Source organism: Microcebus murinus, chromosome 8 (genome assembly GCF_040939455.1).
Source record: "Microcebus murinus isolate Inina chromosome 8, M.murinus_Inina_mat1.0, whole genome shotgun sequence".
NCBI lineage: Eukaryota > Metazoa > Chordata > Mammalia > Primates > Cheirogaleidae > Microcebus > Microcebus murinus.
In genome coordinates, this window is record NC_134111.1 from 73655291 (window position 1) to 73683114 (window position 27824).

General features: G+C 41.4%; 1 protein-coding gene across 6 annotated transcripts in view; it reads left to right on the top strand.

Moving 5' to 3' along the window:
• Positions 1 to 516: 516 nt before the first annotated feature.
• SPATS2L (spermatogenesis associated serine rich 2 like) overlaps positions 517 to 27824 on the top strand; it is a 157982-nt gene continuing 130674 nt past the window's right edge. For 2 of the 6 annotated variants that reach the window (XM_076005781.1, XM_076005782.1), the window contains exons 1-2: positions 1417 to 1498; positions 22474 to 22523. The gene's annotated coding sequence lies outside the window, so the exon portion shown is untranslated. Of the gene's footprint in view, positions 708 to 828; positions 882 to 956; positions 1190 to 1251; positions 1499 to 22473; positions 22524 to 27824 lie in introns of those variants that run through there. The other 4 variants (XM_076005780.1, XM_012739084.2, XM_020288284.2 and 1 more) reach the window with 4 other exon arrangements.

A 27824-nucleotide genomic window follows, 5' to 3' on the forward strand; every position in this document is an offset into this window, starting at 1 on the left:
AGTACCTACCTGATGGAGTTATTGGCAGGATTAAATGAGCTATTGCTTATACGGCACTAGCAAATGTTTGTTAAATAAATTATATGATTCACACACCAATCCAGGGTGACCATAAGGAAGCAAGAACAACCACTAGTCATATATAAGAAAATGAGTTTCTTTCCTTTTAGCTCCTCTCTCCCTAACTACGGCTGTGCTTTGTCAACAGCGGCACGTTATGTTAGCAGATTTGAACTTTACCCGAAAGATGTTTGTATTTTATTTCAAATTATGCATTCCTGAACATCGGGTGATATACGACTCTGCCGTACACTCGGGGGCCCATTAGAGTCTGGAGCTTGAGAAGCATAAACGATTCTGGTCTGATATTTGTAAAGAGTTTTGACATCCAAGACGCCGCTGAGAAACAGTTGCTGGTATTGAGAAAAAGGGAAGCTAAGAAGTCACCCTTCGGAAAAAAAAAAAAAAAAAAGAAGCAAAGCTGAATTGGAGAGCTGCCTGCATTTCACTCTGCTGCCTGTGGAAGAGGGTGTTATCTAAAGTGCTTCCATCATGAATAATGATTGAGAAACTGCCTTCTCTCTGCCGACTACTGTACTCGCGGGCAGCAACCTGTGTGTAACGCGGTGACACGCTCAGGGCAGAGCCAGCGAGGAGGCCGGCAGCCCAGGGGAGGCGGCCGAACGCCCCCGTAGCCCGAGTCCAAGGTCAGCCCCAGCCCCAGCACTTTTCCGAGCCTGATTTCTCAGGTCGTTTCCGAATAGGCTCTCTTTGTTTACATTTTGAGCTTGGCTCATCCCCAGAAAGCATTACTACCATCTAAAAGGAGGAGCGTCTTGCATTTGTCAACAGTGCCGGGGGAGCAAAGTTCATTTTCCCGGGTAGGAAGGATGATTCTCTTGCAACACGTGCTGGTGGTGACAAAATCTTTCAGTGACCCGGGGACTTTCAGTGAAGTGGAGGTTTGGGGAAAGGCGAGAAGGCTGGTGTGGGGCAAGCAAGCAAAGTGCGGAAGCTGCGCGGGGATCCTTCTAGAAAGTGGGGTGGGAAAGGAGCTAGGGAGGGCGTGTGGAGGGAAGGGATCTGTGTCAGAACGTGCGTGCGAGCGGATACAAAACCCGAGAGAGGCGTGAGCGGCGCCGTGTGTGCGAGCGGGAGCGAGGGGCGCCGGCTCGGGTGCGAGCGCCTGGTGAGTGACACCGAGGGGCGGGCTGGCCGGCGGGCCGGCGGGCGGGGGCAGCCTGCGAGGGGCGGGAGTGTCCCTGCGTGGAGCGGCCGAGCCGGAGTTGTGTCAGTGAAGGAATCCAGTCCGGGGCCGAGCCGCTGCGCCCTCCGCCGCGAGCGCCGGCAGCGCGGGGCGAGCTCGGGACGGCGCGCGGCCCAGGCAGCCGCTCCCGCTCGGCTGGCCCTCCGCGCCGCAGGGGCCGCCACCGCCGCCGCGCCTCCCCGGCGACCGCGCCGCCGGCCCGGGACAGAGCGGCCGGCGACCGGCACTGAGGTAAGCCTGGGATCCCCGCCGCCGCCGCTGCCGCCCGGGACGCCCTCCGCGCTCGCCGGCCGGGCCCGGGACTCGGGGCGCGGGCGGACGCGGCGGGCCTAAGCATCCGGGACGGGGACTCGGGCCGGCGGCGCGTTCCGCAGCCCGGCCGCCCAGCCCCCGCTGCCTCCCGGGGCGCTGGGTGTGGCCCGCGCTCGGCGCCGACGCGGACTGGCGGCGCGGACCGGACGCGGAGGTCGCCGTCCTTCCTTTCTCGGGCCGGCGCGGGCGAGCGGGAGGAGGCGGTGGCTCGGACGCACATTGGCGCGCCCGGGGCGAGCGTGTGGCGGCCGCGCTCCGACGTGGACCCGCCCGCCCCGGATCTGAACCGCCTGCGGCCGCGGCCCCTCCGGCCGTCCTCCCGCGCGGGCGCCCCATCCAGTCTCCAGCCCCAGTGAGCCCCACTGCCGCCCGCCGCCCTCCGGCTGCGATCCGCGCAGCTGCCCGCCCGCGTCGGCGGGACTGTCCCGCCCTGAGCGCCCAGCCGGGTGCGGGGGCCGCGCGCCCCAGAAACCCGCGCCCCGTCCCAGGGTCCCCGAGCGTTCGCGCACACGCTGCGATGGCAGGCGCGGCTGACAGGAGTACGCGCCGAGCGCCCGGGCCGCGGGACGGAGTGGTCGCGCCGCCGCATCTGGGCGGGGGACCGCGGAGTCCCAGGCGGCGGACGGGAGCCGAAGCCCGGGCTGTTTCGGGGCCGCGGGAGGGTTCTTCCCGCTCTGTGGACGCGCTTGACTTTGGCGTGTCTGGGAAGACTGCCCTGCCCGCTGCACTCTGCTCCGTGGTTCGCCCTTTCTGCAGACGCAGCGGCTGAAGGGCCGACACTTTACCTGGACTGGGATGCGACCGAAACCTCCCGTCTTCGCTAGTGGAGGGTTTCCAGTTATCCGGGTGGGGTGGGGTGGGGTGGGCTGGGGAGCTGGTGTTGTGTGTTTGTGAACTTCATGAGCTATTCGGTTTTCAGCAATCCTGGTTTTAGCGGATGTCAAGGTTTTGGAGACCTGACACTTTCATTAAAGATTCTTTCTGTACAGCATTTTCCTTTGAGTTTATTTCATGGATTGCAGCTGAAGAACTAGTGAAAACCATTGAACTTAAAACATCGCCTCTTTCCTCACATAAAATGTGTAATATTTTCATCTGCTTATTTAAAAAATGTAAAACATCAAAATATTTACCAGCCCCCCCCCCAGAAACCCATAGACGTTAAGGAAAAATGACTCTGAAATTGTAGAACCTGTACAGAGTGGTTTTATGCCAGTATTTGAAAGAGTAAGGTGTTGTGACATTTATAACATCGTTTCAGTTTGTCTTAAGGAAACGATTCATTGCCACTCTGATTGAGTTTGTTTTCTAGAGATTAAGCAGATGTGTAATATGGCAGGGAAAAGAAAGGACAGGAAGTCAAAATCGCTTCATTCTAAAAAAAGAAGACTATTCAAGTAACAAAACCAATTATTTTGAAAGACACTGAAAATAAAAGTACAAAGTTGCCTTCTGGATAAAGTATTTTATAGGCCTCATGAAATTGTGTTACTTAACCAGAAAGCAATGTGTTGTTAGATGGGGGCAGTTTTATCTAGTAACTGTGTTTAAAAATGTCTGTGTATGATAATATTTGTTGGATTTTAAATGGGGGAAAATCAACTTTGGGAATGATCTTCTATTTGGACAAGGCAAATACTGCAGTCTCTAATTAGAGTTTTGGAATAAACTCAAGCTGTGTTAAAAACCTATTTTATGAAGGAGCAGAACAGAAAACATGTCAAATTCTGTATGTGTGGCTTTAAATACACACACACACACTGGCACAAACTAGAGACTAGCCTCAAAAGATAATTTGCATAAAAATACAATCACTTGAATGCAGAGAATATTTAAGAGGTTAGTAAAAACTGAACATCTGGGAAAAGAGTGTATTAATTGGCAATTTTCTTTCTTTAATCCTTGAAAATATTAAATGATTTCCTAAGAATCAACTTAGTTTAATGTGCTCATTTAGACAGGCAAAATGATCAAGTCTCCCTTTGTATTCATTTTGTTTTAGGGAGCCTCCCTCATGAAAATATTCAGTTGATACTTTCTCTGCTTGCGCTGATTTTCAAGAGGCCATTGTGAAGAGAGGTTATCTACGAGCTTGTGAAGCTGCTCTGCCACACCAGTAATGCTCAGGAAAAGAAAATACTTAGGCTGCACCATTGCAGTCTTTGAAGCGCTGCCAATCTGCAGCATCTTATAGATTGCCTTTGCCATGTAAATGGTAACACTTTCCATCAGAAGTTAAGCTTTAGAAATATCTCACTTTTGGTCCTAATTTTTATCAGTTTCTCAGTCTGTGATCAGAAAATTGTGCTAATATTCACGGTGAATGATTCATTAATGGTTGTATGTTGGAGGTGCAGAGGCGGTCTCCATTCCGCTACATTTGTGCAGTTTTAATCAGTATCTTATGAGGTGAGCCAGAATAAGAACTTCTGGTTACATCTGATAAGATGAAAGAAGTTGAGGCTGCTCATGGTAAGATGTTGGTTGCTGCCACCTGTCTTACCATGTGACAAGAGTGGAGTGTGTTTTGTATGCATTTGACAGGTATTGCTCAGCACTGCTCCATAGTGCTTCTTTCCTACTCATCTTCGGTAGCACTTTTACTGTTATTTGACTCTGATAATTAAATCATAGAGTCATCATAATTTCTGTACACAGTACAGTAGCTTTTACAAGCACGACACAGGACATGCAGGTATATATATAAGCAGATATAAGTGATTGGGTCTATTTATTGATCTCTGAATGGTTTATGGTTGCACATAATCCAGCTAATCCATTCCATCACTGTTCCACCTTGGAGTGTACTCACACAATTATAACATGATTTTTATGATACAGTTAAAAACCCAGTAAACATAATTATAGAAGAAAAACAAACCTTTCCTTTTCTTCCCTTTTTTGAAGTAGTCTGCTGTGAAGGTGTTATTTCCTTGACACATCAAAATGGCTAATTTGGAATTGTGATGCTTGTTATGCAAATAGGCCATATGTTGAATTTCTACAGAAGTTTATTCGTTCTCTGTTGTTGTAATGGATAGGGTCCCCTAAGTACCACAGCTGAGAAAAATAGTCTGCGAAGATGTATTTCTCTCTCCTATTTATATCGTTTTTTATTATTTTTGTTTAGTAGCTAGTATTTTTATTTTCTAATAAAAATTCTTAAACTGATGTTATCTATCCTTAAATATCATACAGATCTTTATTTCTAGTATGGATCAAACTCTATTCCCATTTGTCCACTTGCTTAATTAATAGACTGTTCCTGGTGAACGTCCTGCTGTCAGGCTAAAGGCTACATTCCTGATAATAAACCTTTCATATTCTTTGTTAAACTTGTTCCTTTTATGATGAAAAGACTTTTCTTGCTACTTTTAGCATTCTCTTCATCACCCAGACTAGAGATCTAGGAACCATACCTGACCCTTCTCTCTCTTACTCCTACTGTGAAACTGGGCAACAAGTCCTGTTAACTCTTCTTTTGTAAGTTTCTCTGAGCCAGTCCCTGCCTTTCCTTTTCATTCTTCATTCTCCCTCTTAGATTCCAGGCCCTTGGCCATCACTGTTTCCTAGGATGATTATTGTCTGCATCTTGGTCTCTCTATAAATTGAGTTTCCCCATTCTGCACACTTCCACCACATCAGCCTTCCTAAAACTCTTCTCCTTAGAGTTCTTCTCCAAAGATTGTCTCTCAGAAATGCTGTATTGAACTCCAGTTTCTCTGATTCTAAAGCTAGTGCTCTCTGCAATCTTCTAAATACTTTCCGTGGCCACCCGCATTGCCCAATCTCTCAACTTGGTTTTAATGTAACTCAAGGTCTTGCCCCAGATTAACTCACCAAGTTTATTTTCTGCTTCTTTCCAACATGAACCTTCTGTTTCTACTAGTTGGATCTCACTGCCCTTCTAAAGTGACATGCTCATTTTCACTTGTACCCTTTTGTTCATGCTCTGCCTTTTAGAAAGCCTTTTCCTTTTTCTCTGACCTAACCACATTCTTGAAGTTCAAGTCTGCCTGCCCTGATCATGTTACTCTCATTGGTTTCTTCTGCTCTTTTGTCTGCATGGTTCCTTTAGACCATCAGACTCTCTTACACTGTTGTATGCTTCATTCTTGCTTTCTCAACTAGGTTGTGAGTTCCTTGAGGGCACTGGTGTACCTTATATTCTATCTTTGAACCCTCGATCAGGCCCTTGGTCACAGCAAGCACTTGATAAATATACTTGTAAAATGAATAAACTATAAGGGTGAATTTTTTTTAAATGATGGGCTTTGATATTGACTCTGTACTGCTCACCATTGGATCCTCAGGGCCTAGCTCACAGCCTGACACCTAGTCATGACCTCAATAAATATTTGTTAGCATAGAAATTAATGTTGACATTGGCTAGAAGGGACAAGCATTTGAAGGAGGCATCTGTCAAGGAGTTTTTTCCCATTTTTCTTCAGTGGTTCTAATCAGCCTCTCCATTCATCAGCTGTGAGAATTCTGAGGACTCGGCATTTCCCAGAGTTGAGATAATGATGGAGCCTGGCAGTTGTGAGTTGGAATTAAGAAGCCTGTAGTTATTTTAAGGTGGAGTGATGGGTCCCAGTAGTGAGCAAAAATAAAAGCATTCAGGCTTTATGCCAGTATTTCATACATAAAACAATTAGGCTAAAGTTATCAGTTATGTAAAAGTTCAGCTAATTGCCCCTAAAATTTCAGACTGTATTGCAGGACTGCTCAACCTTTTCATTTAAAAGCATCCTTGTAAATTAAAAAAAAAAAATTAATGTGGGGGATCCACCTGAGGGTGAAAGATGATGTAGAGAATAGTCTGCCACATTGTATTCAGGACAAAATCTAATTGCTTAGTAAGACTTGCTTTGTATAAGGCACCGTTTCTGCTGGGAAGGAGTTTATAGTCTAACACGAGGCATAGCAAGTGAATCCCCAGAAACAAAGGTCTAAGAGAGCTCACAAGAGAAAATTCCCTTCTGTTGGTGGGTGAAGGGTCCTAGAGTGACAATTGTTTGAACTGATTATTGGAAGGACTTGGATAAGATTTCAATAGCTATTATTGGGATTATAAGGATGGCAGAAAGGGAACAGGGGTAAATTCCAGGGTTTTTTGACTCTAGCATCAATACTCTTACACTGCCACTGCTTCTAAACTGAAACCCAGCTAGAACTGCCCTGGGCATTGGTGGTATGCAGTGTTCAATAATGAAACCTAAAGGATATACAAGATACCTGCAATAATTATGTGTGGTGCCAAGTGCTGAACTGACTATGACATAAAGCGCAAAATAAATCTTGGAAGCAATATAACCAGTGTGTTCCTGGGTAGCATCCAGCTCACTTAGAAGGCTCACAAAGGCCTCTTGCATTATGGAAATGCCACTGGAGGTTGACACTTTCATAATAATGTAAATAATGAGAGGTCTTTCCCAGCTTGTGTGCCCAAGCAGCCAGCAGTCTGTGGGATACTCTGCTCAGTGCACCTAGCAGAGCTGAATAAGGGAGTAAACATACCGTTGATATGGAACCCTCATTCTGGTTCTGTGGAACTACCCTCATGGACTGTAAAGCTAGGACCAATGGGTACAAGTTTCAGGAAGAGAGATTTGGTTTCAATATAAGGAAGGTTGCCCTGTAATGAATCATGTTATTTCAGGAGGTTAAATATATGAAGCATAGCCTACACCAGCCTATGTCTTATTTAATTACATGCATTTTCTCCTTTCATCTTCAAAACAGTGCTGTGAAATATATACTCTTATTACGCCCATTTTACTGAAGAGCAAAACTGAAACCCGGAAAGGTTGAGTAGCTCATAAGTTATAGAGCAAATATCAAGCCCAGGCAGTTTGAGAGCAGAAACAGCACATGGCACTGTGATGAAGAAAAGATACAAACATTGGGTGGCCATTTGGATTTTAAGGTCCCTTCCTAACACTGAGATCAATTCTTTAATTCTCCTTAGGGGTCAAGATGCCAATTGTTGCAAAGCACTGATTCATTGTTAGCAGCACCCAATTCCTAGCAATTCAGAACAAAGTGAATATAATCACCACCATCATCATCATCGTCATAGTTATCACTTATTGACCATCCCATTTAAACCTCACAGGGATAGGGTGGGGATTATGTACCCTGGTAAGAAGAAGACACTGAAGCTCAGGGAAGTTAAATAACTTGATCCAATCTGCAGAATTGATAAGTGACAGATGGACCTGTTTGATGTCTGACACTGAAGCCCCTGCTTTTTCTTACACCACCCTATAAGATAAGGCATTGTGACACTGAAAATTTTTACGTATCAGTTCTGCACAGACACCAACCAATCAAGGAGGCCACTAGCTATGAATGGCCACTGTTGGCTCTATGGGAGATGAATATCGCCTGAGGTGAGGTTTAGAAGTCCAAAGATGTGTGGGAGACTTGGCAATGTACCAAGACCACAGATTTGGAGCTCTAGTGACTTCTTCCTGTGTTCAGCTGATTTTATAACATGATACATAGTACTATTAAAGAAAGAAAAGGCCTGCATGTGTAATTATGTTGCATTTATGTTCCTAATTAAGGAAAAACAGTTTTGCAGTGGTGATGTTCTATCTTCCCTATAAATGGCAGGCTCTTCTTCCCACTCCTTTCTTCTTTTTCCCTTCTTCCGGTCTGAGCCTATTCATTCTAGATGCCGTCCCCTCTTGCTTCCTCAGGGACCTAGCTCCAGTGTCTCTTCTTCAGGGTCTCAACCATTTTTTCTTTCAGCACATAAGCATGTGTAAGTCTTTCTCATCCTTTATGAAAACAGAAAACAAGACAGACAAATCCCAGTGGTCTCTTCTCCCGGTCTGATTATGTTCCGTCTCATTCCTGGGCTTAGCAGACAGCTCCTTAAACACGGGTCCTCATGCACATCCTATACCTCCTCCTCCTCTTCATCTCCGGGCCCCTGCGGTCCTGGCCTGTCTTCATGGCCGCCTCTGTTCCTCAGGCCACTAGATCTACTGTCCAGGATTCTCCTTTCTTTCTTGACCTTTGCATGACATTTGGCCTTATTGACTGCGCTCTGCTCCTTGAAATATTGCCCACCTGTTTTCTGAGTCATCCCGGTCTTTTTTCCTGTCACCCAGCTGCTCTGTTCTGGACTTCTCTTTAGGGTCCTCTCCTTCCAAACCTCAGTGTTCCCTAGAGTTCAGCCTTCAGCCCTCTCCTCCCTCTTCACATTTACCCTGGAGCAGCTCCTCTATGGTTTTCTGCTGCCACCTAAATGCCATCGGTTCCATTGGAAATTTGCATCTCCAACCCTGAACTCTTATCTGACATCTACTCCAGGCACCTTAAACTCAACAAGCTCAAAACATCACTTCCCAAACTCCGATCCAGCATATTCTGTGTTGAGTATCTCAATGAATGAAACCTGCTTCACCACTGAGAAATCTAGAAGTTGTTCTAGATTTCTCTCTTTTCCTCAACCTCTACATTTTATTGGCCATCAAGCCCTGTGGTGACTATATTCGACTCTCTCGAATGTGCTTCTTCCTCTCTACCATTCCCATCATCACTGCCATGGTTGTGGCCCTCATCCCTTCTCTGGGGGGTTGTTGCAGTAGCCTCACAACTGGTCTCTCTGCCTTGTGCCTGACCTGCCTCCAACCAATTGCCCACGCTGCTGCTTTTCTAAAATGCAGCGCTGATCATGATCCTTCACTGTTTAAGGTCCTTCTGAAGAGTTTCTGAATTTTTAGCTTAAAATCTAAGCTCCCTAGCATGGCACACAAGCTTCTTTGTAATCTGGGCCTTCCCTTCAGGTGTGTACCAAGTGTCCTCTAACCATCCTGGTCTCCACTGTCTACCCCTGCCTGTAGCATCCCCACTAAAGGAAGTGAGTTGTTACAGGAAAGAAATGATGGAGAGATGGGAACTGAGATGAGATGAAATTATGGGACTGTGCAGTCCATTACTGTAGTAATTAGCTGCATGTGGCTAACAAGCTAGTCCAAGTTCAGATGTGCTGTAAGTGTAAAATACACCACGGTTTTGAAGACTTTATATGAAAAAAATATAAAATACTTCATGCGATTACATGTTAAAACAATAATGTTTTAGATACTGTGGTTTAAATAAAATACATTATTAAAGTTAATTTCACATATTTCTTTGTACCTTTTTTTTAACCATGGTTATTAGGAAATTTAAAATTACTTGTGTGGCTCACATTGTAGTTTTATTAGACAGTGTTGTTATAGAACATCTCCTCATTCCCAGGAGATGCATCCTGTGTGAGCCAAGCCTATGAGCTTTTCGAATGATTAAGTCGACCCTATTGGTATTGAGAAGCAGCAGTTCCTCAGTTTTTTAAATCCAGAGGTATAAAGTGTTTTAGATAAGATTCAGGATGGGAGAGATGGATTCTGAGGTGCTGCAGCCACGAGTCATGCATACCGTGTGCCCAGGGTGGAAAGCACTATTAAAGCACATTGGTCCACCGGGCCTACCCAGTCTCTGTCAGGAGTGGGAAGCAGGAATTCTTGTGGTGTGGCAGAGGGAGGATTTAAGATAGACAGAAAGTGCAAGAGAGAGGTCGCCTTTCCTGCCACTGCACCTTCCCAGTGAGCTAAGTTCACTCCCTCCCACCATCCAGCTCTAGGATCCTGAGCAAGTTAATGAATCCGTAAGTCTGAGTCTCAATAACATGCATATCATACGATCATCGTGCATCAAACAAAACAATGTGCCAAAAAACTAAGTGCTCTACAGAAGTTAGCTGTGCTTAAGACACCGAGGGCAGCTATCTGTGGATCAGTTGGCCCAAAAGGGCATATGGGCTGCCAGAAAGACCTGTAGGATGGTGCGTTGTGCCCTAGGAAATATGCCGAGCTTTATGTATTCACAGTGGAGAAGCCAACCCATGATAGGAAATCAGAGCTTACTGAATTGGAGCAGCAGGGAGAAACCCTCCTGGAGGAAGTGGTGGGAAGATAGCATGACTATCAAGAGACAAGTCCAGTGGGATTCGATTCCAGTGAAGTCTGATAGGCAGTGTGACTCAGTGTCTTTTCCAGTGGTAGTCTGCATGCTGTCTTCTGTTGAACTCTTTGGTTCTAAGAAGAACTTCTCTTCTTGGTTTCAACCTGGACAGCTGTTTGTATTTGCTTACATAGTAGGCATTTGTGTAAGATTTTGTTAAGAGGAGAGGTTCTTATGCAAAAACTAAAAGTTGGAAAGTCATACATTTACGGAAAGCAGCCTGAAAGGAGTGGTGGCCACCTTGGTGTGGTTCCTTATCCTGTGTTTGCATGACTTGGGACCAGTTTTGACCCTCTGCAGGGGGAGTACAGCTCCCTTTCACCTGAACCTTACTGACTCACCATTGGACTGACCAGGCAGTTTACCCAGGTAGCCTCAACTCAGCCTTATTCTTGGGTAAGCAAGTTTTCATTTTTGCACCAGGCTCCTATATTCCTAAGTCTTGACTTTGAGTTCGTGTGTAGGAATCCCAGATCATTTTGGGTAGGGTCCTGCCATGTCTCTCTAAGCCTTCTTGGGACAATAATGTTGTTCCTGAGCTATAGGCCATAGGGCTGAGTCACTGATATACCCTTCTAGGCATCTTCAATGCTGACACCTACCAGTAGTGGTCAGGAAACTAAATAGATATTTGTGGAATTGAATGACTGGCCTGGATACTGGCTGTTCCCCGGTTCCAGACCCCTGACACCAAACATTGCTTATTGATTGGCTGCCTCACTGGTCTCTGGGTCCCATTTGTACCATATGCGCAACTTGGAAGGAGAAAGGGGTAGGCGACTCTAGGGCTGATTTTCTTATCTATCATTATGATACATCTGTGTCTTTGTCTCCAGTGGGAGGGTTGGTCTTATGTGTGGATTGGAAAGGTGGCTGCCTTTGTGGTGTGATTTCAGAATCTATACTATTGCAAAGGGCACTTCAAATATCAACACTTTCTCTTTCTTGCTTTCTAATCTGTAAAAGTATACATCATAAAAACTCTATTCTCTTTTAGAAGAAAAAGAAGGCAAGCTTTGGCACTTGAAAGACCTGATTTTGACTCATGCAATTGCTGTCTATATGAATTTGAGCAAGTTATTTAATCTTCCTGAGCCTCAGTTTTCTCATGTATGAAGTGAAATTAATAATACCACTGGTTTGTTATGATTTTGTTATGACTAAGATAAAATATAAGGTTCCCAGAACCAGGACCTAAAGTGAAAATGCTAGGGAAGGGGTAATTTAAATTTATTAAACCTATATTCCTTAGGCTGAATAATTTTATAGATCCTTCCCTGAGCCTGATAAGGAAGAAGATACGAAATCTGGGTCAAGGGGCTCAGATTTTACCCAACCGAGGGTGAAAAAGGACCAGATAAGGCAGTTGCCATCACATTTTGCTTAAGTCCAGTCTTGCCTAATGGTTTACATTTGTGAAAATATTCATTTGAGATTATGGATACAGCATGAAGCCATGGAAAACAGGCATGTTTACATCCTCTGCCAGGATAGCATAACAATTAACAAAGCAGGTTTTTTGAATCTCTGAATAGTCAGGTGCACTGCCATCAAAATAAACTTTTATTTCTATTCTTTACTGATAAATTACAGATAAAGAAAGCCACTAAAATACACTGTAAAGGAAGATTCATATACAAATTAGACACCAGGGACAGATTTTTCACACTTATTTTGTTGGAGCCATTCTTTCCTTAACTGTGGGTGTTTAGGAAGTTCTTTTGTTGTAGCTTTTGTTGCTTACAAGAAGAGGGAAAAAGCTTTAGCATACTAAGAAAGAATGATTTTGATTGGAGACAATGTTGTTCTCAGTGTGGGCTGACTTTCATATGTTATAATGATAGCTAACACATAACCGAGAAAACCCATTTTTTGAAGTGCCGTAAACAGCAGCGAAACAGTGTGATCTGACACACTGCCACTTCTGAAAGACAAGTGTTTATTGTAGGAATGTGGGCAGTCCTATAATTTTTAAAGGGGAAAATGGAAGATATCATGCTGGCTACTGTGACTGCACATGTCCTGATCTGGCAGGTCTTTGTCTTTTCTCATTTATTTCCCTTGTGAAATCTGAGTGGTGGGTTCAGTGCATGCACGGGGCTTCTAGTGACTTCCTCAGCTCTTGAAGCAATTGGTCACCCCACTGTAATACCATAGCCTTGATTGAGTGTCATATCAAAATCATGAACACTCAAGGAGAAAATGTAAATCTACGGCCTCAAAAATTAAAAATAAAGGCATTTAGAAATGTTACTAGATGTTGGCTTGTGGCACTGAATATACAAACTCATTTATTGTTCTGGTCGTCCCTGAGCAAGAATTGTCTCAGCTGCCGTGGATGAGATCAACTAAGGTTTCCATAGCAACAGTAATTTATAATTTCCAAACTTTTGTAGAATTTCACCTTCTGGACTCTTCTGGGTTGAATTTAAATTTTCAGTTTTCTTCTCATTTATTAAGGTGAGGCATATTTTGGTATTGCTTACAATAAATGTGCTGGGAGTATCTTCTTGAGTTACTGAGAAGAAATTAAAAGCATCTGCAATGCTCCTAGGTCTTTTCTTTTTTTCTTTTTTAAGACAGAGTCTCGCTCTGTTGCTCTGGTTAGAGTGCTGTGACATCAGCCTAGCTCACAGCAACCTCAAACTCCTGGGCTCAAGCGATCCTCCTGCCTCAGCCTCCCGACTAGCTGGGACTACAGGTGCACGCCACCATGCCCAGCTAATTTTTCTATTTTTGTAGAGATGGGTGTCTTGCTCTTGCTCAGGCTGGTCTCAAACTCCTGACCCCAAGCAGTCCTCCCGCCTTGGCCTCCCAGAGTGCTAGGATTACAGGCATGAGCCATTGTGCCCAGCCAATGCTCCTAGATGTTAAGCCCCTTTAGATTTGGATTTTGTCTGACTTGTGGTTGGACCAATACTCATTATTAAGTACAGGTGAACAAAACTATTTTTAGAACCTCTTCCTCATGGTGCTCTGAAATCTGCCTCTCTGCAGCTTCCCTATTGGTCTTCCATCCGGGCTTTGGAATGCCACAGAAATAAATGTGCCCCATCTGTGTGGTAGCTCTTCAAATACAGCAATTATATCTCCTCAAAGTTGTCTCCTTTCGGGGTTATGTGGTCCTAGTTCACTTAACTGGTCTGTCTCTTGCTGTTAACACTCCTCCGGGCACCCGCCACTCTGCCCCTGTGGTCCTGGAGAAGAGATGAGGCGTCTTGAACGCAACGCCTGCTCCTGAGTGCTCAGAACAGTAGAAAACACAGGGCTACTATTAACTCCCTTCATCAGGGCACCCTTGTTTTATTAATCTAGTCAAACATTTTGTTGGCCTTCTTTGTTAATCAGGAGCAGCACACTGTTAGTTCATATACGAACTCAAATAAAACTTCCAACTCTTTTTTCTTAACAATTGCTACAAAGCCACATCTTCCTTGCACGCTACTTGAGCAACCGGTTTCATGTGTGCCTATTTAATGGCCTTTACATTGATCCTTGTTAAATTTTCTCTTTCTGTCAAATTATTTTTCCTCTTTACCAAGACAGTTTTGAATTTTAATTTTCTAATTCAATTTATTAGTGATACTCCTTTCACTTTTATTTATCAATTGCATAATTGAATAGGGTGCTTTCTTTGTCGTTGATAAAAATGTTGACTAAGGCCAAAGACAGAGCCCTGTGACTTTCCACAAGAGACTGACTTCTTGACATCAGTACATGAATTTTGTTAGTTTGTTTTTTTTTTAAAACTAATTTGATAATCTTTCACCTATAGTCTGGAAAAGACTTGGTGAAATGCCTTAGTAATGCAGTCATTGTTGGTCCACTTATTGTCACTCATGGAACCCCTATTATGAAGAACAAGATTCCTTTGGAGTAACTTTCAGACTGCAGTAATTTTTCTTTTGAAAAATTTACTGAAAATCCTATCTAAATAAACTTATTTTTAATTTCTCTTAAAAGAAAAAAGTAGTTTTGTAAAATAAAATCTCACCTATCATTTGAATTCATATGCACTTGTCTGGTTGAAAGGAATAGCTATTTAGTACATCATTCAGTTCTCTTTATGGAATCATTGCTCTTAAAACGAATTGGTAGGGTGACAGGAAATTACCCCTTAGGTGTCACTCCAACACATCGTTATATTCACGCCTCCTGGGTAGACACTCATCAGGCTGAGGCATGTCCAAACAGTGTGCTGGTGCCTACATAAATGGCTCCATGACAGTATCACTAACATGACCATGACAGAGAATGCACTGATGGCATTATGTCACTAATGGATGTGTTTTCTCTGAGCAGAAAATTCTGCATTATTTGAAAAGAGTGGTTTTTTTTCCCCTTCACACAAATTCTTTGACTTTTTATATTAATGTCAAATATCTGTCAAATAATGTATACGATGCTTGCTGTACTATATTTTGTTGTATTCATGTACAAAATAGTTTTTTTAAACATGTCTTTTCCCTTGGACTAGATAAAAAAAATAAAAGAATAGTAGCCCTGAGAAACCCAACTCTATAATAAGTCAAGGAATAAACTATTGCTTCATAAAAATACTAGTATTTATGCAGTAATTTTTATTTTTCAAAGTGTATACACAATTTCCTTTTTTTAAAAAAATTCTTATTGTAATAACAATGAATATTCATTGAATTTGAAAAATACTGAAATGGATAAAAAATAAAAGCTAAAATTTCGCTACCCAAAGATTGTCACCGATAGCATTTGATATGTTTTCCTTCCAGGTGTACATTTTTGTGTGAATGTAAGTGTATGTGCATGCATATATTTGTGTGTTTTAAACTAGCCTCAAGGGAGGCATGGGAAATTTATACTGAAGAATCAGTGTGACCTAGAAGTTAAAAGTGCTTTGGAAGCAGACACTTTGGGATTCAAGTCCTGGCTTTACTACTTATGTAGTGACTGTAAATTGCTTAAACTCTGAAAACCTCAATTTTTACTTCTATAAAATAGGGATAATAGTAGCATGCACCTAATAAGTTTATTGCAAGAAGTAATGAGATAATGCATATAAAGTATGTGGTGTGGTTCTTGGCCATAGTATATGCTCAGTAAATGTGAACTATTATTATCATTATGCAAGTTTTCTTTTCTACTTTTTTCATTTAAATTCTAGGATAAATTTTTCCTGGTTATAAAATGTTATTTGAAAAATATTTGGAATGATTGCATAAATTTCAATATACCTTAATGTTGGCATTTATTATGATTAAACCATTTCCAATTCTTTGCTATCATAAAGAGTACCCCAGCTAATATCCTTTATATTATTTTTGTGCATGGAGAACAGATTAAAAAAAAAATTACTAGCAGCATTTTTATGGAGAGGCAGAAAAAAAACTAACAATTCTTTAGTGTCTATTAATGTGCCAGGTTAGATGCTAGGTTCTTTACAGCAAAATTCTCATTTAACTTTCACAGACCCTTTGAGGTAAGTCTGTTCCCCCCGTTTTTCAGATGAGAGAGCTCTGAGGGGAGGAAAGTAGTTCGCTCAAGGTCACAGAGATAGAGGTGGTAGAGATGGTATTCGAAGCCAGTTGTCCGATTTCAAAGCTTAAGCTTTTTCCATTCTGGCATGTAGTTCATGCCTATCTTTTTGAGGCTGGCAGGATGAATAGTCACCATTGTGCTTTCTACAAAATGTCACTTCGTGCCAGGTAAAAGAACACTTGGCTAGAACACTTGGCTTAGTATAGTACCTCTTGCGTGTATATGTTCTTATATATTTTGGGACCAAGCCTCATTAAAATAAGGTGTTAAGTAAAGCATTGATAGGATTATTTGATGAAAAGAAGCCTCAGGGAAGAAAATACGTATTTTAGTCAAAAATATAAAACTCTTTGTTTAAGGTGTATGGGCTAGGCCAGAATTACTTATCTCCCTGGGAGTCAGAGCATTTCGCATACATCAGTTTAGGAATTAAGCAATTATAACACCCTAAGTAAACTGATGCTGTCAAAGGAATTGTACATTTCATTATTTGTATATTAAGAGACTCATGGAAACAAATCTTTAGCCTCAGCTGTAAGATGATACATCAGCAAAGAGCTGTAATAATTAGGATAGGTAAAAGTATAAGGGAGACATAAAATATACTGGGATAAACCCCCAAAGAATTATTTGGTGCACTGACAGGTTGTCTTTAAAAAGTCAGCCATTTGGAACATTTCTCTTGGCAGCTCTGAAGTCTGACTTACAGGGTGTAGTGTGGCAGCCAATTTTGTAGGAAAAATGCATAATTAATGTGAAGATCAAGGTACAGGTATTGCCAGTCAGTACCTAACACACAGTTTCTTAGAACAAAGGAACAATTGAAGTTGTCTTTTAATAGGGTAATCCTGGTTTGTCATTTTATAGGTTTCAATTCTTAGTAAAAATGGAAAAAAAAATAGTAGTAATATTTCACATCCAAAAGGTACTTTGTTGCAGAGTTTATAACTAGCTATTGTCTAGTAAAGAAAGCTGTCTTTGGTTTTTGAATTCTTGAATTTTTGTTGTCCTTGAGCTTGCACATTTTTGTCTTAGGATTGTTTCACTTTTCCTTTAGTCATTTTAGATCTTACAAGGGAGAAACAGTGTCAGTCATGGCCCAATAGCTAAAAAGGTTTTGGATCTTGACAGAACATGACGACCAAGTAGGCCAGTTGATAACTGTTTCTCCCAAGGTGGTGTTGCAGGTGGGAAGGGCCCAACAAGTTAAATGTGAGCTCTCTACACAACTAGTGAGTAGTTAGAATTGTGAACAGAGAATCAGACATAGGATCTACAGATAGGATTCAAGGCGTGGCTTCACTGCCTACCCCAAGCAAAGAGCTTTATTGTCTCCGAGCCTTAGCTCCTTCAGTCCTACAGTGACTACTACGAAGACAAAGGTCATCTGGAGGATCAAATGTATCGAGCAAGCCATTTGGCTAACTCAAAAATGGTTTCGTGATTCATTTCTAAGTTATTAATTAATGACCACAGGTCATCCCACTCTAAGAGGAGCCGATTTATCATTTAAAATATTTTCCAATGAAGAATGTGAATATTTGTAAAATATACCACTCGTTGAGCTAACCTCACCAAACCCTTCTAACTCTTTGTTTGTACTTTATCCAATAATAATAGACAGGCCCTTTCTCTGCCCTGGAACCCCTCTCAAAGCCTAGAGGCTCACTCCCAGGGCATAGTCCTCTGATGGGGAAGGGGGGCCCTTTGGCTTCAATAGGTGGTTCCTTTGAACACAATAAAGGGCTTTCTGGAAATAGGCATTTAGATCTACTATTTAGATCTTAGATCTAAATGGGGCAACATATCCCCAACAGCCATATCGTTCCAAGATAGAAGCAAAACTGGTATATTTGATGCATATTTTAGCTTTTGATTAAAAAAGGCCCAAAGAAAAAGACTATAAGGTAGAAAAAATATAACAAGATTGCATTATAGAAAATTATAGGAAACTCCTTGATCATTAAAGTAATCATACTGCTGGAGGAGAGAAGGAAAGGGAATGAGAAGTTAGGAGCTTTGAGGCGGGTAGTGTCCACGCAGGCTTTTAGGAAGTCTCTCTTGGGTCTTCCCCCAGTCCTGGTTATGTGGTTAAGGGCTCAGAAACTCTTCCCATCTGGCTGCAAGAGTAAATCCCAACCCTGGGGCTTCACTTATTCCTCTTTCCCTGGCTAACCTTCCTGGCTGTTATTGCTTCCCAAACAGTCATAGTGGGTGGCCCTTTCAGTCCTTTGGGAGGGTGGGATTTGCTCACTGGTCACCCTTGCTTGGGCTGTACTGTCGGACCTTGAAGGTGTTTCAGGGAACTAATGATTGAAATGTCTCTGTGGAGTTCTTTAGGGGTGGGAATGTGTGAGCTAAGTGCTGGACGTTTTAAACAAGCCTCTGTGACTGCTTAACAGCAGAGAGCCAACCAACCAGACCCAGGATTCCCTGAGGATGCTAGGTGCTAGGGGCTAACCTTGCTTGCTATTCTCATTTTGAGTAATTTCTAAATTTTATATTCTGAATTTTCTTCCTTTGCTTTGGTACCACAGCATTCATTTAGCTCATTTCCTGAGTGTCTACTCTGCACTAAGCATGGGAGAGGAACAAAGAGGAATCAGACATTGAAAAGGAAAGAACATGCATACCTTAGGTAAAAAGCAAGATGTGTTTCCAGAGTTGAGAGAAGGGAAGCTTAAGTAAGCAATGATTCTTCTCCTGCTCTATTTTCTACAATAAATTGTACTACATAAAAATCTATACTAATATTCATTTATGTGGCAAATCCCGTTATCATGAAAATCCCTATTATCTGTGACGTGGGCAAGCATCAGTTGAACACAGTTCCAATACAGCAGAAGACTTTGGACCATCCCTTGGACAGAGCTGAAATGGGATTTGACCTATATATCAAGCTTTTCATGGTTTTGATATTTTTCATTTCCACATGTCAACAAATACCTGACTTGATATTAAAGCCAGTTAAATCAATATTTCTTGCTGTATTCAAGGTACAGCAACATATATCCAGGGGCAACATATCCCCAACAGCCATATTTTGTTGAGTACATATATTTTTATCATAAACCTAACTGATTGAACTACCTTCAGATGAATAGGATGAAAATATCAACATAGCTACCATAAAAAATAGAAAACCCAGAGAATCTGTAATCTTGTCCCTTACCCCTCCTTTGTGCAATTCCATAATTTATTTTGCTTGCTTTAATCATAAGGAATGGCAACATGGAAGAAATCTTGATTGTGGTTGCTGTGGTTTCTTTCTCTATCCCTAAATAGGTCTGCTTTAATCCTTCTCTCAGCTTCTGTCCCATCCAGAGGATTTCTGAGCAGGTGCCAGGGACTAAAGTAACAGGTATAGGTAAATCCAAGAATCTAATAATCTAATAATTGTAATAGAAAGGAGAATGAGGTAGATACCCATTTCTACTTACACTTTTTCTGGACTTTTAACTGTTAGAAGATTTCTGGATGTTACCTGTTATAAACTTATAGTCTTTATGCAAACAAATGAACAAACTGAAGCATCAGTTTATAAATACCAACAAATTTACTGTTTGTTATCAGAAAAGCCTAATTTATCATCCATGTGTTCTTTGACTAGATGAGTCACTACCATTTATTGGGCTCCTACTCTGTGCTAAGCACTTAAAATATCTCACCTCTAATAGGCGAAATGGTGCTTCACTACATGTGTTATTTTATAAAGAAGTGTGAGACTTAAGCTGCTGAGTAACTTATCAAAGAGCACTGAGGTAGAGTACAATCTGGGATTTGAACCCATTTGTCTGATTCTAAAGCCTTTTCACTTTTTAGTATATTAGGTTGTCTTCCATATCATAACATTGAAGAAAAAAATTTTCAAATTGTTAAAGTAACACACACTCATTATAGAAAGTTTAGAAAGCAGAGATAATTATAAAAAAGAAGAAGAAAATCACCCATGATCCTTTATCCCAGAGATAATCACTACTAAAATTTCAATTATCTTCTTTCCAGGCTTAAGAAAACTATAATTTATATATCCAAGTAAGTATTGCACCTCAAAGTTGTCATCATTGATGTTTATGCACATACTCTGGCAATGTTGTCATTGCATAAGACATTTTTGGAATCCCTTTCAGAGGCAATTTAGGAACCAAATTTTCTATAGACTCTCATGCACAGAGTACTTTGGTAGAAACATAGCAAAGATAGTATATCCATTACCGGAAAACCTATCAAAATAATGCATGATATCTTTGACCATTTTGTGCCTTTTAAAATCATATTGTGCAAACATTTCATCATTCTGTAAAAGATATCATCATTGCTCTTTCTAAGAACCATAAACATCTTGTGTTGATTTCTATTGTATTGGGGGATGGAATTTACCAAAATGCTGCTTCTTCCTATGTCAAAGATTGATGGATATTTTGGGACATGTCTAAAAGTCTTTATTAAAAATTAAATTCATGAATGTTTAATATCTCATTTGACAGCTCATATTATTTATTACTTTGTCACCCTAACAGTGTTTGCCTTTTGTGGTACGTAAAGAAACTCAGAAAATTGTTTTTGTCAAAAGTTTGAAAAGCATATTTTAAAATCAATTCCTTTTTAATGGAAGTGTTACATTCACTAAATTATTACCCTCCAAGGAGTTTTTGTGAAAGCAAACATATCAAAGTGTGATCTTTAAATAAATTCAGTGGCATCTTGTGTAGAAGTAAATGTTTTCCAGAGAAGTAGGCACATGCACACTCAAACACATACACACACACACAGAGAAGGAAAGCTTGCTATCAACTGAAAGTATGGCATTGGTATACTGTATGTCAAGAAATTCAAATAGTTCTGTTAGCAGCTGAGTTCTCCTCTCTTCAGTTTCTTGCATACAACGTTATTAACTTTTAGAAAACCAACCTCACTTCCAACCCAAGCATCACATAGTTGTCTGGTTTCTGCCTTATTTTTCACATTCTTATCCTCCCCATCAGCTTTGCATGACACCCTGCCCCTTCCCAGACTGTGGGCCCCTGGGACACAGGAACCCTGGAGTTCGGATTGGTGCAGATTGGGGCAGACCACGTGTGTGTAGTTGTCCTGAGGGCTGCATTCTTCCCTTGTGTTCTGATTGCCAAGATTTCATGTGATGAGAATTTGTCCTGCTTTACAGAGCTGCAAAGTGCAGGCTGTGCCATGTGTTGAGGGCCTTGGCAGTAGTCACGGTGCCTGATTCTGTGTTCAGGCGATGTTTGATGGATGAATTAGAGGTTATAATATAGACTGTTGGGAGAATAAGTTAGTCTTGAAAAAAAGTCATAGTTGCAGATTAGAATCTTAGGGCTTAAGAACCATGGGGTCAATCCTCTCATTTAAAGATGAAACCTAGAGAGGACAGCTGACTTGGAGAAGGTCACCCAGAGTGCTGGTGGCAGAGCCAGGCACAGCATCCCATTCCCTGAGGCCCTGCCGTTCTTTCCAGCACATGCCTCGCTACGATTCTCCAGTCTTTCCATGGAGGTCGATCTTCTGACTCTGTGGGATCAGTGACCAGAGTATTTGAATTCTACACGGTGCTCCACAGAGCTTGGGAGACATAGGAATTCTTAAGACACACTTGAAGTGGTGGGTGGCTGAGTGAGTGAGTGGTCGGTTGACTTATGACCTTGGCACCTATCTTTCTGCCTAGGTGGTTACTGGCTGAATGGTGAGTTCTGTGGGGTTGTGTGTATAATCATAGGCTATTTCTTGGAGAATATCATCACAACAATAAGAACAACAGCTAACATTTACGTTTAATAGATTGGACAGGATATCATTGTGGTGAGTAGTCTAGGCTGTAGGGCTGGAGTGCCATAGTTAGAATCCTAGTTCCGCCACCTACCCTGGTATATTTTCATGAGACAGGTAATTTGACCTCTCTGTGCCTCATTATCTGAAATCTGTAAATGCCAGTGAGACCATTGCCTACTTCAGAGTATTGAAGGAGTTATCCCATATGAAGCCCTAGAACAATGCTAGGCACTTTCTAAGCAAGCAATAAATGTTAGCTATTACTGTTGTTACTAAAATATCACTATCATAGCCTAGGCTGTGTGCTAAATGTCTTGCACATATTAAGTACCATGTAGTCAACAACTTTGTGAGGAAAGTACTATTATTATCCCCATTTTACAGTTGAGTAAACTGAGGCACAGAGAGGTTACTCCACTTATTCAAGGTCACATTGCTGTTAAGCCATGGGTGAGGCCTAACTTCCTGTCTGTCTGACTCCAGACACTGTGCTTGGGTGTGGATGTGATGGGAAATGGGTGGTGTGGCTGCCAATGCAAGACCTGCCTGACCTCCCAAATTTCCTTTTTTCCTAGAGTACTCCAGAACCCAAGCTGTTTCTAGGAGCATCTCTGCGGATTCCCAGGTAAGTAGAAATGGTTCTTCCTTCTCTGTGGCCTGCTCCTGCTCACATGGCCAGCTGCCCTTGTACCTGCAGCTGACTCCTGGGGGGCCTGTCACAGCCTTTGGGTTCAGGGGACTCTCAGGGTATCAGCACCAAAGTTCTCTTTTATAGTGTGTAGACTGAGGTTAGTCCTCACAGGGAAGTGGGGTCCAGTGGGCCTGAGGACTCCTCTCACACCCACATCCCCTACATCGACATTTCTGTGGATATCTTTAGAGTAGTTTCTTGCAGGTAAAATACTTAGATGTACCAAAAAAAAAAAAAAAAAAAAAAAGACACTCTCATGATTTAGAAAGGAATTATGGTTAAGAGTGGTGGGCTGTTAAGCCAGACTGCCTGGCTTTCCCGCCTCACAGTGATAGCCATTATTGAGATTGTTGTCTTTCTTGTTGAAGAATGTGCTTCCCTGACTCTAGAACTGTGGTCCTTAACCCCTGGGCATTGGACCAGTACTAGTCTGTTAGGAGCTCGGCCACACAGCAGGAGGTGAGCAGCGGGTGGGGAGTGCAGCTTCATCTCTATTTGCAGCTGCTCCCCATCGCTCACATCACTGCCTGAGCTCTGCCCACTGTCAGATCAGCAGTGGCACTGGATTCTCACAGGAGCACAAACCCTCTTGTAAATTGCATGTGGTAGGGATGTAGGTTGCACACTCCTTATGAGAATCTAATGCCAGATGGTCTGAGGTGGAGCTGAGGGGGCGATGCTAGTGCTGGGGAGCGGCTGCAAATACATATTATCATTAGCAGAGACCTTTGACTGCACAGAGACTATAATAAATCAATTGCTTGCAGACTCATATCAAAGCCCTATCAGTGAGTGGCAAGTGACAATGTAATAATAATTGAAATAAAGTGCACAATAAATATAATGCACTTGAATCATCCCAAAACCTTCCCCACCCTAATCCGTGGAAAAATTATCTTCCATGACAATTGGTCCCTGGTACCAAAAAAGTTGGGGACCGCTGCTCTAGAAGTCTGACTTGGAATCAGCAGTGCTAAGTCAGTGCCGAGGGGAGTGGAAGGACACAGGCTCCTGAGGCAGGCAGCCTGGCTCTGTGTCCTGCTTCTCCTGCCCAATAATGATGCCATCGTCAGTCGTCACATGTCGCTTACTCCTCTGAGCCTCGGTTTCCTTCTCTCTAAGATGGGGATAATTATACCCATGTTGCACAGTTGTTAAGATGTTTGAAGTTCATATATGTAAAGTTAAGCTACACTACATTGACATTCAGTAGAATGACAACTCTTATTGTCATCAGTTATTGGTATTTGAATGGATACGTCGAAAGCTTCTGCTGGATGGAAAGCATGTTGTTGTTTTAGGTTCATACTTTCCCTGAAATATTTTTATTTTTCCCTCCAGCAGTCTTGTTTAAATTAATTTACTTAACAAGCTGTATATTCCTTGTGAAAAGATCATCCTTGGTCTAGACCCTGTCAAATGATCATAAATTCCAAATTGAGGTAGTCCAAATTAATGAGGTCTTCTGGCCTCCTGGATATTTCTGTTAATGTTAATCCAAACTTGATTCTTTCTCCATAAACCCAAACCTTCAGTGGTCAAGTGACTGCTGTAACTTTTTAAAGAGCCATTAACATTGGTGGGACTCGGTTGTTTTCCATGAATGGAATAGACTATTTTACTTCCTTATATCTGAATCACCATAGGAAATACCTTCCTTTCAGTTGTTCACAGAGAATTATTATGAAAACAACTGGCTGATTTTCTCTCTGTTTCTCTGTCTCTCTCTGTTTCCAAACAAATTAGCACGCTCGCTCATGTGTGGGTGCACGCACACACACGTATACATGCACACCGCTTAGGTTTTCTCTTAGTTAGGCAACTGAAGAGTTACTATGTAAATTCGGGCAGCCTTCTACCCATCAGACAAGCAAGGGCACAATCAATTCCTGTTTTCTTGAAACGTACACCAAATAGTCAGAAACTCTGATTATTCTGCTGGAAGGCAACAGCTTGATTGAAAGATGTACCAATTGAAAACAATTCTGATCATAGTTTTATCAGGAGAATGAGCTGCCTCCAGCTGTCTGTCACTAATCATATTAGAGATGGAAAGCAGGAATGTTTTGGCCTGCAAAAGATTAATCGCGTATTGGGCCGAACGGTGACATTAGACATCCCTTCTGTAGCTGGTCTCGCCAGTTGGTAGTAGTCTGAAACATATGCCACATGAGCACACTTAAGGAATTTTCTAATTACAGCTCAAAGGCTTTACTTTTATCTTTTTGTGCTTGTACTGCAGACATCACTGATTGAAATGATTTCTCCCTCAGCATAATCCTATTGCCAGCAGTTATGAAAGACGGGGAAGATGGTAAATGAAACCCATGATAACTGAAGAGGTGTCCGAATTCAATTAGGAAGAGGCCTGTCCCATGTGGACACATAAGCCGTATAAATCCATTTTAATTGTGAGTTGTGGTACTTATCTGGTCGTGTTTATTTTGGATGCAAGTGCCAAAGCTGGATTTAGACCAGAACTCACAGATCTTCGAGTTCTAATGACTAATTTGGGTACCTATTGAATCCCTTAATTCATTTCTTAATTAGTTCTCCCAGAACTAGAGAGTTGCTTGGTTACAATCATTTTCTCAAATTTCTCATAAATCAAAACAAATGTATATAGATTTTTTCCCTTATGATTCACACATTTTGCCTCATCTTAACGAATTATTCTTGTTGTTATCAAAATAACAATAACAATGCCAACAGCAACAAAACTAACATTTTTCAAGGTAGTATAGGGAATATAGACTGAAGCTCCAGGAGGAATGTTTTTGAATCCCAAATCAACTACTTATAGCCGTGGGACCTTGGTCAAATTACTTTCCCTCTCTGTGCCTCAATTTCTTCTTATAATATGGGAAGAATGATAGCACCTACCTCATTGCATTGTTTTGATGATTAAACAAGCTAACGTAAAGTATTGTATATGTGAGCTGATATATGGAAAGTGCTTGGCACAGTAGTGAGTGTTTGTTATTATGTTTGTTATCAATGAGACAATGGTGGACCACTGAGCATGTTTTGCTGGTGCCATGGTATTGTTACCTAAGTATGTCCCATGCATCCATTTGGAGAACACTCATAGTGGGAATGAAAACATTGCAGACTCTGAATTTGGAATTAATCTCTATCATTTGTACTTGTTCTCCTTAGTTTGGCTACAGAAATAACATTTTTAGCTTGATCAGTTTTAACTTGAAACCCTTTTGGTGCAAAATTGCTTTAAATTTAAACGAACATTTAGTTCTCTCAGTTTATATAATATTGGCCCTTATTAAGAGTAAAACTGTGATTATAACATTTAAAAGTGTGTGTGAGAGAGAGAGAGTAGGAGAGAGAGAATGGGGGAGAGAGGAAAAAAGATTTGGGGGAATGGGCTTCAATAAATTCATTGGAAATTTTCAAACTATTTTTAACACAGTAAAATGTATTTATTGTCATGGTTCAGATTTAGTGAATGTCTATTGAAAGATAAATGTAGGAAGTTAATGAACTTTCTTCATGGCTACATAAGTGTTAGTTAATATTAAAATTGATTGCCAAGAGATGCAGTGGAATTACTTTCCCTGAGGTTGTTTTTTTTAAAACTAAGTTAGCTACTCTGTATGTATGTATGTGTGTATGTCTTGTCTTGAAAAATATATTATATATTCATGTGTGCCCAGAGATATGTGAAAAATGTTCTCTATCAATAGTAGAATAGATGAATAAATTGTGGTGTAATCATATTTTGGAATACTATATAGCAGTGAAATAATGAACTAGAGCTATACACAGTAACATTGATGTATCCTACAGACATAATGTTCGAAGGAAGAAGATACAAAAGAATACATAGCAATCTTATTATATTTATATAAAGTCTGAAAACAGACAAAAGTAAACTCTATTGCTAAGGTGTGCATACATAAGTGGCTAAAACTGTAAAGAAAAGCAAGGAATTTATTACTGAAAGAATCAGGTATCAGGATAGTGGTTACCTCCAGGAGAGGGGAGAGAAAGGACCTGGAGGGCGCCTGGGGGTGCTGGCAGTATTGCTGGTAGTGACATGGGCAGTATATAGGCAAACATGAATTTTTAAATCCACTCTTCTGTTTATGAATTACAGTTAATAATTTTAAAAGTTAAAAAGATAAACACATGAATCAGCTGTCTCTTTGGTCTCGGTTGGTTCTTCCCTTGTCCTGCATAGTTTTAGGCCTGGAGATTTCTATGACTATAACTTGCTCTTAGAAGTAAACTACTGCCTCACTGAATGGCAGAGTGGTCTCCAAATTGGGATATGCACCCCAGGGAGTTCTTGAGAAGATTCATTTGGTGGGAAAAGAAATTGATTAGAACTTGCATTTACATTCATTTTGTTGTCATGAAACATTTTGATAATTGATGGTGACTGTATTGACATCAGTACCATCCTGAGGCCACATGTGGGGTGGTGGAGGACAGCTGGAGGACAACTGGAGGACAGGTGAGGTCTCCTGAGCAAAGAGTGGGAGCCCAGCCCAGGGGCTTCCCCTTCATGATTTTGTGAAATATATTATGCCTGGTTAACTGGATTTACAAATTCCCTATTTTTAGTTTTAACAAACCCTCACCAATGAGCAGACTCTTGAAAGATCCTGCAAAGAATTCTCATAAATCGAAGATCATTTTAATATTGTAAGCAACAAGAGAATGACAAAGCTTTGCATGAACTCTTTGTCAGTCTCATTATGAGGTGATGACAGTGACCATCAAATCAAATCTGGCAAGAAGCTTGCCACCAAAATTTTAAATGATCCTGGAGGACATATGGGTTTAGAACCACTGTGGTTAATCTTGAACTTCATCCTGTGTGTATTGATGTTAAGATATGATTAGCAAATATTACATCAGTTCTGTTATCCTTCTTTCCTATTTTTGTTCATGTTTTATAAGGTATATAACATATTAATTCAATAATACATGTATATTAATTATAAACAAACAAACATATATTGGGTTCTAAATATGTGTGATAAAAATATCTTGGATACCACTGCTAGGAAGTTCAAAAACTACTTGTTGTGAATAGTTAAAATGTGTAGAAGAGTCTGCAAACCACAGACAAGTCATCATACCATTAAAGAATCTTAATTTTTTTCTCTTATGACCTTATTAAAGTATATTTGAATACATTGTAGCCATTTCCAAATAGACATGCACTGCCGTTCCTCACTCCAAATGTATATCTGATACATAACATTTGTT